This window comes from Herpailurus yagouaroundi, unplaced genomic scaffold, assembly GCF_014898765.1.
Source record: "Herpailurus yagouaroundi ecotype Mexico unplaced genomic scaffold, PumYag 77, whole genome shotgun sequence".
Classification (NCBI taxonomy): Eukaryota; Metazoa; Chordata; class Mammalia; order Carnivora; family Felidae; genus Herpailurus; species Herpailurus yagouaroundi.
Genome location: NW_024412388.1, coordinates 71,297,772 through 71,311,025, shown reverse-complemented (window position 1 = coordinate 71,311,025; position 13,254 = coordinate 71,297,772). Strand labels below are relative to the sequence as shown.

The 13,254-nt window shown below is 38.4% G+C and overlaps 1 protein-coding gene across 4 annotated transcripts in view; it reads left to right on the top strand.

Annotated features, from left to right (window-relative positions):
• The first annotated feature begins 1,626 nt into the window (after window positions 1-1,626).
• The window catches only part of TTLL7 (tubulin tyrosine ligase like 7), a 147,044-nt gene continuing 135,416 nt past the window's right edge, over window positions 1,627-13,254 (top strand). For 2 of the 4 annotated variants that reach the window (XM_040470779.1, XM_040470777.1), the window contains exon 1: window positions 1,634-1,854. The gene's annotated coding sequence lies outside the window, so the exon portion shown is untranslated. Of the gene's footprint in view, window positions 1,855-13,254 lie in introns of all 4 variants that reach the window. The other 2 variants (XM_040470778.1, XR_005788697.1) reach the window with 2 other exon arrangements.

The window sequence follows — 13,254 nt, the reverse complement described above, 5'->3', positions numbered from 1 at the left end:
AATCAGCAATCAAAAAAGAATGAAATTTTGCAACTACGTGGATGGAACTGGAGGGTATTATGCTAAGTGAAATTGGTCAGAGAAAGACTAATATATGACTTCACTCATGAGGACTTTAAGAGACAAAACAGATGAACATAAGGGAAGGGAAACAAAAATATAAAAACAGGGAGGGGGAGAAAAACATAAGAGACTCATAAATATGGAGAACAAACAGAGGGTTACAGGAGGGGGTGTGGGAGGGGGGATGGGCTAAATGGGTAAGGGGCACTAAGGAATCTACTCCTGAAATCATTGTTGCACTATATGCTAACTAATTTGGATGTAAAGTAAAGTAAATAAATAAATAAAATTAAAAATTAAAAAATAAAATAAACATTGAAAACAAAGAAGAATAAATGAATAAACAGTCTCAGTACAGTGTTTGGTCCATAGTATGTGCTCAGTTTATGTTAAAAGATTATGTTAACTCGAAAACGGACAAATCTTAATCCAGAGAAAATGGCTTTTAACTGTGGAATTTCTATTGGGGGGGGATGTATTTTGAGGGTCTTTTTTTTTTTTACTCCATTAAATTACATTTTAAAGGTAGTTGCCAACTCTTTTTTTGTTTTTTGTTTGGTTTGTTTGTTTGGTTTGATAAAGAAAACTATACACTTGTCTTAAATTTTACCATGGTCTGAAATGAGTCTGCTTAAGCCTGGTTGTGAGCTGGGCAGGGACCAAGGGACCACAAACGGGCTTTCACAGCAGTCTAAGACATGTCCTGGTGGGAACTTCTCTTCCCAGCTCTATGAAGTTCATTTCATTTTAGGATACTATCTCCTCCCCTTTCCCAAGACACTAATCTTTAAAATGGTGAACAATGAACCTGACATATTTTTGACTTTCTTTAATAATCTTTTATAGAGCTGTTAAAGGGGCTTCCTAAATCCACATTTTTTTTCCAACTGCCGTGGTTCAACATTTGTGGAACCACTGTAAACGATTCAAAACTGTCCCTTATTTTCCTGGATCTACAAATCACCTATCGGATGGGGCCCACTTGATTTTATTTTCTAACTTTCAGGCTGGGCGTGGATACCTTTTAATTCTTTGCTCCACAAAGATGCTTGGGTAAAAGGTCTGAGGAACCCCTTTAAGGACTCGGATGCCCCCTCTGATTTGTGGTAAGACGTCTGGAGTAAGATAAGCACCAGGAACTGGCGCCACCGGGCCCCACCGCGGAGCAGAGGGCGGCACGAAGGCAGGGCTCAGGCCAGCGCCTTTTCGCATCCCCCCAGGAGGGGACACCGCCCAGGCGCACCCGTCGCTAGGTCCACTGTTTGCCGCGTTCGAACGGCCCCCTGGGGGGGACCAAGACAAACCGGGGGGGGGGGGGGGGGGTGCCCGGAAAATCTAAAGGATTGTGTTCAGTCCACAGCCAGGGAGAGCAGGGGCTCCTGGGTTGTTACCTTCTGCCCCCCACCCCCCAAGCCCTCCCGGCGCTGCTGGGCGGCGGCAGAGTCCCCTCGGTCTTGGTTTCTCCCAACCGTCGCCGGGCCTGGGAGCCCTACGCGTCCGCCCCTCTCCGCACGTCGCGCACCCCCGGTCGCAGCCCACTAATGGTCTGGCCCGTCGGTAGCCACCACCCCCTTCGGCAGCGACAGCTGCTCCAGCTGCTCCGGGTGGAGCGCCCCAGCCCCGAGCCGTGGCAGCCTAGGGTGGCGGGCCCGCGGAGGGGAGCAGCGGACCACCAGCTCTGGCTGCGGGGTCCGGGGGCGACCGCCCGCGGGGATCCGGGACGCGGGGGAGCCGCAGACGGACCGCCTGCAGCGCGGAGGCGAGGACCGGGGCTGGGCTTTCCTCACCCGGGTGAGTACCTGCTGCTCCGATCCTCCCAGACCCCCTTTCACTGCCCCACCCCACCCCGAGGTCTCGGCCCCCCACCGGGGACGGTCACAGCTCTAGGGACACTGGCTCCCGTGGGAGCAGCCGAGCCGGGAGCTCGTACTGTTAGGGCTAATGATTCAGCAGCATTCGTGCCCCGAGAGAGATTTGGGCAGAATGGGGGAGGGCAGGGGGACGGGGTCAGTTGCTGTGCTCTCACCTCAGTTTCTAGGCTTCAGAGGTGCCACTGGGCGGGCAGGGTCGGGTGGGGTGAACCAGAAAGCTCCCTGCTGGCTTGTTCTGTATTTTGTCCTTTTCCCACAGCATGGTACGAACCTCTGTGAGTGTGCGGTGCAGTCTTCAAAGTGTGTCACATTAGTGTGTTTTTCGCACTTGCGAGTGAAGCAGGGGGCCCTTGTCAGTTTCTTTACTTCTTGCTCCATTAGATGCCTAATTCACGCCTTCGTCCACTCAGTTTTTCTTCGCCTAGCGTTTCCCCGCTAATGTATGAAATAGATGCTGTGTGCAACTTGTCTTGTGTTCAGAGTGGGTTTGATTGGTCTTGGTATAGGAGGAAAAGATTTAAGGGAGGCAGGAAATAATACTTGCAGAGCCTGGACACTTACTTTTAGATAATATTATTTCATTAAATCATCACAACAACCTAGAACCAAAGGTGGAAAGTGAGGAGCCTGGAAGTTAAATTAGCTCCTCAAGGTCACAGGACAGGAATTTGAATGCAAGTCTCCGTGACTCCAAATCCCATGGATCTTTCACCATAAGGAGGAGTTGTGTGTCCCAGTGTAAGTGTACCTATATATGGTCTATTAGATGTTCAACATAAAATTAATTTTCATATGAGTAATCTCAAACAATAGCAACAACTTGTAAGCTAACTGTGTATGGAATTATTGTTCTTTTAGTATGAAAGAGCATTCTTTGAATTGCATGGAAAAAAACCTATTTTCTTAGAAACCATATGCCAAAAAATAATATCTGGACAACACTGCATAGAAGAGCTAGGTGGTAGCAGGAGATGTTTAACACATATTTGGCAGTGATAAATGGTGGTTGCTCAAATGTTGGAAAAACCAATTAGGAAAGTTAAAAAAAAAAACGGGAAATATTTTTTTTCTTCTTAAACTTTAGAGAAAACATGTGCAATGAGAACAGGTATTTAGTTCATGGGATGTGTGACTGAACTATTTTTGTGGGGTGTGTCATCCCATGATAGGGTGACAGATAAACTCAGACTGATAATGTTATTTGATTCTTTACAGCTGTGATTTGGCATAGTAGGTGATAACTCCATTTTACAGACTAAGGAACTGAAATACAGAGAAGACTCAAGATCATATAGCTAGTGAGTGGTGGAATCTGGACAAGCATTGACTTAGCAAAATGAGTGTTGTAGGAAAATGTAGTTCTGTATAGTGGGAAACTGCATTGATTTATTTTTGCCCTGCCCTTCAGAGTCAACAGTTACAATTGACCTATGTGCTCTTTCTGAAAAAAATAATGGATGCTGGGTTTTGCTTTGTCTATTGCTTGGCCGTTTGGTTTGCTTTCACTTACGATTTATGTATTCTCTCTTAAGATATGAAACTCTTGTTGATGTCTCTGGGGGCAGGTTGCTATAGTGCAAATGCTCATTATTCTCTTAGTACTGGAATAATATTTGATGGCAGATAGGAACATAATCATCTTAGTCCATCATGCATAGAGTATTGAACTACTTACATTGGAGAATTATTAATGAGGATATTGATAGACTAAAGCCCACTGCCTAAATAAGGCCATAAAATGGAGACACAAATTTGTATTTGTTGTTCACCCAAGACCTTAAGAGAAGTAGGATCTTGTGATTAGTCTTAAATTTGATTCCTAGGAAGTCATTTCTTTTTGTTCTTTATATGGCTGTAGACTCTATCCTGAACCTTGCTGAGGCATCTTGCAGTCCAATCTGTTTAATTCCCAGGAGGATAGCAACTTGGTAGGAATAAATAAGCGAAACTACGATCCCACTGCTATTAAAAAAAAGCAAAAGAAAGTACATGTCCTAGTGGTGAAGGGTCAGCGGGAACCTTTTAAAACCGAGGCAACACATTTTATTTAGATAACATCACCGAGTATGAATATAATACCAACCTGGCTTTAGCACTTCATCTTTTCTCTCTCCTCTCTCTCTTCCTGTCTGAATGTTTTGTCAAATGACTATGGTCTGCAAACCATTCAAATTCTTGACTTCAAGGACCTTAAAGTCTAACTGGGGAGATACTTACTTACACAGGAGTAATTAACAAAATAGTTAGAACTGGTCTAGGACCAGAAAAAGGTGGTGCTATGAGTGCTATATCAATACCTTAAGAAGGAGAAATCATAGAGATGGGGGTTCATAAGAGGATCAGGAAACTCTTCATGGATGGAAGTGAATTCAGTCACTCTGCAAGATGGGAAGGGTTTGGATAGGTAAAGAGAAAGCCAGACAAGGAGGTTCAGCTAAGTGCTCATAGACTATTTGGCTACCCAGTGACAAATTGTGAAGAACCTTACATATCAGGCAGGGAAATCCACTCCTCATCTGGTAATCATAGGGAACTAATGTAGGTTACTAAGCTCGCTAGGTTTCTCTTTGGCTAGTCTTGTTCACATTCTCCATATTCCTTGCTCCAAGTGCTCTTCCAGAAAATACTGTATTTCCTGGGTTCTGATATTAAAAAGATCAGTTGTCAACTCAACCCAGAAGGAGTTTTCTATTCAAGTGACATTTTTCCTCTTTCAGAGAAGCTTGCCTTTCAAAAAGCTTTCCCTTTCCATTATAGATTTATGAACAATTTGGAAGCTATAAGAATATGAAAAGGCAAAAAATCACCATGCTTGTACTAACAAAGATAAGCAGTATTAATATTTTGATGTGATTCTGATGTTTCCTCCCCCTCTTTTTTCTGTGCATAGTTTTAATCATGAGATATATATTCCTTTTTAAAATATTTTCACTTTACATTTTATAACATTAATTTTCACTTAATTACAACTAGACAGCCAACTTCTAAAATATCTACATAATATTGCATTAGGTAGATGTACCATAATTTCTTAACCATTCCTCAATGTTGCTATATTATTGACGATAATAAGTAATGCTGTGATGAACATCTTTGTTCGTAAGCTCTTTTCTATATTTTAGAAATTGGTTTCTTAGGATAGAGTCTCAGAAATGAAATTCCAGGTTAAAAAGTATGAATTCTTAGTTTAAATTTTTTTTAAAAAATTGAGATATAATTGACATATAACATATTAGTTTCAAGTGTACACCATAATGATTTGATATCATTTGATATTTACATATATTACGATTGATCACCACACTAAGTCTAGTTAATATCTGTCACCACCCAGTCACAGCTTCTTTTCTTGTGATGTGTAGTTTGGCTACTTTATGCAAGTTTTGAAGCTCTATTGGATTCATCATGTTCTCTTTGGACATTACAAATTAAATATAAGATATTGGCATATTATTAATTAATAACAGTCACTCCTGTCTGTGGTTCCTCAGATTATACTTTTTCAGGCAACCTCTTCTTTTGATTGGAGAAACTACTTAAATTATTGGTACTGGGCAAAATAGGTGAAGAGGATTAAGAGGTATAAGCTTCTAGTTATAAGATAAAGAAGTCATAGGGATGAGAAGAAACAACTGAATGTAGTCATAGAGAATATAGTCAATAATATTATAATAATATTGAATGGTGACAGATGATAACTACACTTATTTGGTGTAGTGGTGAGCATTGCCTAATGTATAGCGTTGTTGAATCACTGTGTTGTACACCTGAAACTAATGTAATATTGTATGTCAACTATACTTCAGTTAAAAAAAAAATCTTGGGTAGTGAGAAAGGCAGGCGGAGGGGGCCACTGTGGAGAGATGGCAATAGGTTGGAGAACATGTTTGGTGAGAGCCAGCCAGACGGAGTTGATAGTCAGAGAAAGGAATACATGACTTTCTGGTTTTAGCACTATGTCTGCAGACCTCGACTCCCTCCCCTTTAGCCTCCCCTCCGGCATCTACCCCACCCTTATCTCTTTCAAACTTCACCTTCTTCTGTCCGCCTGTATCAGGTTTCCAGGTCTCCAACTTCAGTATCCTGGTAATGCGAGGCATATGAACACACTCTTGTACTCTAATTTAGAGAATCCACATAGGTGAGGGAGGGAACTTCAGATCTCCTTCAGGTTCTCAGCAGAAGCCCTGGGTATAAGGTACAAGAGAGTGTAGTGAACATTGATGATTTCTGCCCCTTCCCCATGTACACTGCTAGAGACGGCCTTTGAGATCAGTGTCCAATGAGACACACAGAGAACATTCCCAGCATTTCCCTTTGGGATTCAGACACTTCCCTTCCCTTGTTGTAACTCTCCACCGAAGGAAATCTCCCTCAAGGAGAGAGACTAACCCCTAACCCCTAACCGCAGCAGTTGTAGGGATGGAGTGACATTACCTCCTCTGCTTTGGCCATCTCTTATTCCCCTAGTCTCTCACCTCTGCTTCCTCTGAGTCCCACCTCCACCTACTTGGAATACCGGAAGCCATTGAGGTGGGGATGTCATTAAGTTTCTCTGAGGACCAATGGAAGGGGAGTCACTGGGATGTGAATATGCTTTGAGGGCACAAGTAGGGAACCTGCACAAGTATGTAACATGTCATCAGTTTTGGGAGATCTGAAAGGAAACAATGAAAACTGAACCATCAACTTTACAAATCCAAAATAGGCACCCTCTTCCCCTTTTTAGGACCTGACATATGATTTCTGGTGGAAGCCGGGCATTGAGGTACACAGTATTTGGGGAAGAATTTGCCCTGTGCTTAGTTGAGAACTATTATTTAAAACAATTTCCTTAAACTTTCAGAAAGTGGTAAATTTATTTCCATTCCTCTCAGGCATTATCTGTCAAAGTTGAACTGGGCATAGCCAGCCGTTTCCCTAGGGTTAACTCAAAGTTAAAAAACTTAAATTTAAATAGGCTTGCCTATTTATTCTCCACTACCCTTATTTTTGTTAATTCCCATTTGACATTTATTTGTTAACACACTCCTGCCCATAGTACACATAGTAGTTAACAGAACCAAGGTGTTGAGATTGTTTAGGCTCTGAGAAGGTGAGTGATAAATCTGTTTTACTCTTTTTTCCTTCACTCTGTACTTGCAAGTGACTGGTTGGCCTATGTTCCTTTGACTCCTTTGAAAGTTTAGAGTTAGGTGGTCAGGTGATCACTGGGTCTTCTCTAAGGCTGACTGAAAGCTCTGTGAGAACTCCTTCCTTTGAAATTGATGATATTCTTGTTCTGCTGGGTGTGCTGAACTGTCCACATTGTTTGGTTTTTTAAAATTGTGTGTGGCTCCTGAGCTTCCAAACTTCCATGTTATTTTTGTTCCTCTGCTTAGCCATGTGAAATGGAACATTATTTTTGACAAAGGATTCTTTTGAACACTTCCATCTCTTTTACTCACTACTTTGCAAAGCCTGACCTATGTCAGGTCTAGTTCAGCCAGATGGAATTAGCTTATTTTTACGTGAATTCTCCTTTTCCTCCATTAGTGTATTTCTGTGAAATTGACTTCTTAAAGTAAATTCAGCATTTGTAGATTTGGAAGATGGATCAGCAGTAATCCAGGCAGCAGGTTCAAGATTATTTTGAGGTTTTTTTGTTGGATTAGAATTTTAGAGCTGCTTAGATACATCTCTCTTTTAAGGTAGCACTATCTTTCTTTTGTAAGAGGAGTGAACCCACTTAAGACTTATTTGTGTAAAATCTGCTTTAATTGATGTGGTCCTAGTACTAGGTTTGACTGATTTTGTGTTATGAATGGTTATATGTGTGGAGTATTGGTAGGAAAACGTGGATTTAATTTACATCATTGCATTCGATGGGAAAATTTTCATGTGTAATTTTGTTGTTATTATTTAAGCTAGTTTTTTCAAGGTACTTAATAAATAAAATCTGTAACCATGTGTGATTCTCATAGTGATTGCTAAAAAATCAGGACAATAATTTTAGCACACATCTCAGTTTATATTTAGAATCAGTCAGTCTGCAGTTACCCAACAAATATGTGCTAGCTACTCTGGAGAGGAACGATAGAAATTGGACACTTTCTATATTCAGCTTAGTTTACATGAAACCAAATGGGGGCATTTTCATTTAGCTTTTAGATTTGATCACATGCAAGATGACAATATGGTATTTAGGTACTTGGCATGTCTCAATCTAGAATATTAAATATTCTTTCCTCCATTTCAACAATATAAAAAATCAAGTGAGAGAAAAAAAAACGGGCATAATTTGCATGCACATTCATTAAAATTGGTCTACAGCTGCCCATTTAGATACTGATTTTGACAATAGATGACAATACTGAGATACTGATTTTGACAATAGATTTTGACAATAGCATTTACTATTATATGTAAATAAAAGGATAATCTTTATTCATTTAATGGATAGTTTTAATGGTTTTACTTTTAGGGTATTTGAGGAAAAAAAATAGCTTGTCAAATTCATTGAATACTTTTTAAAATCTCTGACATCTACATTTACTCCATGTCAGCATCCCTTTTGGTCAGCAAACACATTTCAACCCATTATTTTTGGTAAGTTGAAACAAGTTATTTCTGGAACGTGCTACAAAAGGATACTAGATGTCTTAAATATTAAGGAAAGCTTGATGTGCAGGCGAGGGGGATCAGTGCTTAAAATCAAATGAACTGTATGCATGTAGAAAAGCTTTTTCACTTGTCAAAACTCAGTGCCAAATGAGTATTTTGGGAAGAAAGAAAAGTTTACTGCTCCATATGTGAGGGGGCTGTCATTTCAGAATAGAAGGCATTTTGTCTTTTAAAAATTTATCTTGGGTATAGAATATGTGAGAGCTATTTTCTTCCTTAACTAAGGAATTAAAAGTTAAATGTTCTTCATTAGTTATAGTAGGGCATACTTACTTCAATAACATGCTTGAGAGTGTGTTTGTGAATTTTGTTTTTAGTATCCATAAGGAACCAGAATAACTATAAATATGAAGTAAGGTTCCTAAAGTTAGCTTCTACTGGGAATAAAATTAAGCAAATATACTTAGCAATATCTATGAATATATATATTTAGATGTCCAAATAAAATTACCTAATGGTCCAAGAGTTTTCCTGTCTTTAATATGACTGTACATATTATGGTGGTATGAGAGCGATTATCATGCTTTCTAGAAGAAAAAAGTAGTAACTTTTTCTTTCAGAGCAGTATGAAAATGTGATTTATATAATTATTTGGGTTCTTTCTAACATTTTGTAAGTATTCCACAAATGCAACTTTTCCTTCCACTTAATATTTGGTATTATTTTTATATAATTTTTTATTGTGATTAAAAATTCATGACAAAATTTACCATGTTAACCATTTTTAAGCATACAGTTGGTAGTGTTAAATATATTTACATTGTTGTGAAACAGATCTTCAGAAATTTCTCATCTCACAAATCTGAAATTCTGAACTAATTAAATAACAATTCCTTTTCCCCCTTCTCCAAGCCCTTGGTAGCCACCCTTTTATTTTCTATTTCTATGAATTTTACTACTTTAGATACCTTAGATAAATGGAATCATGTAGTATTTGTCTTTTTGTGATTTATTTCTTTCACTTAATGTCCTAAAGCTTCATTCATTTTGTAGCATATGTGAGGATCACCCTCCTTTTTAAAGCCTAATAATATTCCATTGTATATGTAAACCACATTTTGTTTATCCATTCACCTGTGAATGGACATTTGGGTTGCTTTCACTTCTTCACTACTGAAAATAACATAGCTGTGCAAATATCTCTCTGAGACCCTGCTTTCAATTATTTTAGATACGTACCCAGAAGTGCTATTGCTGGATCACATGGTAGTTCTATTTTTAATTTTGATGGAAACTTTCATCTGTTTTCCATCGTAGTTGCACTATTTTACATTCCCAATAGTGTGTAAGGGTTCTAATTTCTCCACACCCTCACCGACACCAGTTATTGATTGATTGATTACTTGATCCATTGTAGCCATCCCAGTAGGTATGAAGTGATATCTCATTGTGGTTTTGATTTGCATTTCTCTGGTGGTTAGTGCTGTTGACGTCTTTTCATGTGCCTGTTGTCTGTCCGTACACCATCTTTGGAGAAATGTCTGTTTAGGTCCTTGGCCCATTTTTTAATGGGTTATGTGATTTTTTTGTTTTTGAGTTGTTGGAATTCTTTACATATTCTGGATATTAACCCCTTATTGGGTATATGATTTTCTCCTACTCCATAGGTTGTCTTCATCATATTAATCGTGTCCTTTGATTTACAGAAGATTTTTGTTTAATGTAGTCCCATTTGTCTATTTTTGCTTTTGTTTTTTAAATTTTTTTTTTCAACGTTTATTTATTTTTGGGACAGAGAGAGACAGAGCATGAACGGGGGAGGGGCAGAGAGAGAGGGAGACACAGAATCGGAAACAGGCTCCAGGCTCTGAGCCATCAGCCCAGAGCCTGACGCGGGGCTCGAACTCACGGACCGCGAGATCGTGACCTGGCTGAAGTCTGACGCTTAACCGACTGCGCCACCCAGGCGCCCCTTGCTTTTGTTTTTTATACAGCATTGATTACTTTGAACAGTTTAAAAGTGCATTGACAGGGGCGCCTGGGTGGTTCAGTCAGTTAAATGACTTAATTTCGGCTCAGGTCATGATCTTACAGTTTGTGAGATCAAGCCCTGCGTAGGGCTCTATGGTTATAGTGCGGAGGCTGCTTGGGATTCTCTGCCCCCATGTGCGTGCGCACACTCTCTCTCCCATTCTCTCTCAAAATAAATACATGAACTTAAAATAAAGTATATTGACAGAATTATTTCAAGTTGCTGTTTATTAATTCTTTCCAACCTTATTCTTTAAAGTCCACATGATTATTTTTGAGACCTTATGTGATGATGACTAGTGTAATTATTTAACAAATTAAACTGAATTTTGATAGGAGTCCCTTTTAAAAATATCCAGTGTAGTATTTATTTGCTATAATTTACCATGTGTTAATAGGAATTGTCTTAAACTTATCAATTTAGGGAGAATTAACATCTTTACCGTGTTGATTTTTCTAGTCTGTAAACATGGAATGTCTTCACAATTTAGGTTTTCATTGGTTTATTAGCAATTTATAATTTTCATTATATAGATATTACCAATGTTTTGTTAGACTTATACCTAATTACATCATTTTATTTGGAGTGTCTGTAAATGATATTCATTTAAAATGTGTTCGCATTACTTTGTTATCAATATCTAGAAATGTAGTTGGTTTTTGTGGGTTGATCTTGTATCCTAAAATTTTACTGAACTCACATTTTGGATCTAGGATTGTAGGTCCTTTGAGAGTTATTTATTTGTTTATTTTATCATCTGCAAACCACGACAGCTTTCTTTCTTTCCAATATGTTAAGGTTAAAATAAATCTTTAATTTTTTTTTTTTTGCCTTATTTCAAGAGCTAGAACTTCTCGTATTGTGCCAAATAAGAATGTTGAGAGTAGACATTCTTGCTTTGTTCCCAATATTAAAGGAAAATTATTCAGTCTTGTACTATTAAGTATGATGCTAGCTATAGGTTTTTTGTAGATGTATTTTATTAGGTTGAGAAAGTTTCCCTTCTGTTTCTAGTGTGCTGAAACTTTTTATCCTGATATTGGATATTGAATTACATCAAATGTTTTTTCTGCATTAATTGATATGCACATATGATTTTTTTCCTTAGCCTATTGGTATGGTAGATTACATTGATTAATTTTTAAATAGTGCATGAGCCTTGCATACATGGAAGAAATCCTGTTGGGTCATATATACACATGACACACACACATACACATACACACATTGTTGCATACAATTTGCTAAAATTTTATTAAAGATTTTTGCATTTAACTTCATGAGAGATGTTGGTTTATAGTTTCCCTTTTGTTGTGCTTTCTTTATTTGTTTCTGGTTGTTAGAATACTACTAGCCTCATGTGGCACTAAGAAACTACAGTTTGTTGAGTTTGGATGTTGTATCAAATTCAAATATCCATAATTAACTGAGGAGACTATTAAAATACTTCTTTCTCCTACTACATATCTCTATGAGGCCATATACTTCAACCAAAACAGACTCTCATAATGAATACAGAAGCAGATATGAGAATCTCAGCTCTGTGAAGAGGATATCACAAAGATTTTAAAAAGTACAAAACACCACTCATTTCTTTTTTTGAAAAAATTATAGTTATTTTAAAGTAAGATCTGGGGGCGCCTGGGTGGTGCAGTCGGTTAAGCGTCCGACTTCAGCCAGGTCACGATCTCGCAGTCCGGTCCGTGAGTTCGAGCCCCACGTCGGGCTCTGGGCTGATGGCTCAGAGCCTGGAGCCTGTTTCCGATTCTGTGTCTCCCTCTGTCTCTGCCCCTCCCCCGTTCATGCTCTGTCTCTCTCTGTCCCAAAAATAAATAAACGTTGAAAAAAAAATTAAAAAAAAATAAATTAAGATCTGTTTTTGTTAACCCATAATGGTTTTAAACATCTATCAATTTTAGTTTCTTATAGGGTCAATATTAATAGGTATAACCAAAGTCAAAGTCAACAAAATTAAAAACTGTAAAGGGTTCCAACACCAAAAAAAAATTGAGGATCAGTACTAAGACAACCAAGGCAAGGAGAAAAGTGAAGCCAGAAGTGTGGGCGTGTGCGTCTCACAACTCGGCACGGGGTTAACCAACTTGTTCCATTTGCGCGTTTTCCTTTTTTCTCCACTAATACTTTCATTTCACAAAAGACGCTTTTTCCTCCACACCTTCTCACCAATATGTACTCCTCTCTCTTAGAATAAATATGGTAAAAATGCTACGAGAACCCTACAATACAGTCTTTACAAAATGAAATCCCTTAAAATTATCCCCACTCTAACATTAATAAATCCACATATGTTTATGTAACTATATTTTAAGTTATAAGTTATAATAAAATAGAATAACAATATTACTTCAGCGATTGCTTATGCAAGGATGAATTTAGAATGTTTTGTCAAGAATTGACTCAAAGATGTTACAAGAAACATTTCAACTACTGTCCTTTGATTTTGATTATTATAAACGGCTTTTCTTTTGTACTTCACTACTTTTTAAAGTATAATTTATATATAGTAAAATGTACAACTTGGCGAATTTTTGCAAGATTTTGGTAAATGCCATTTGAAGGTACATAGTTTGTAATAGGATGTACATGTAAGATGAGATGAAAAAGAATCTGAGAATATCGGTGAATAAAAAAGTGAGATGAAATGAGCTAGGGGAAACATTAGCT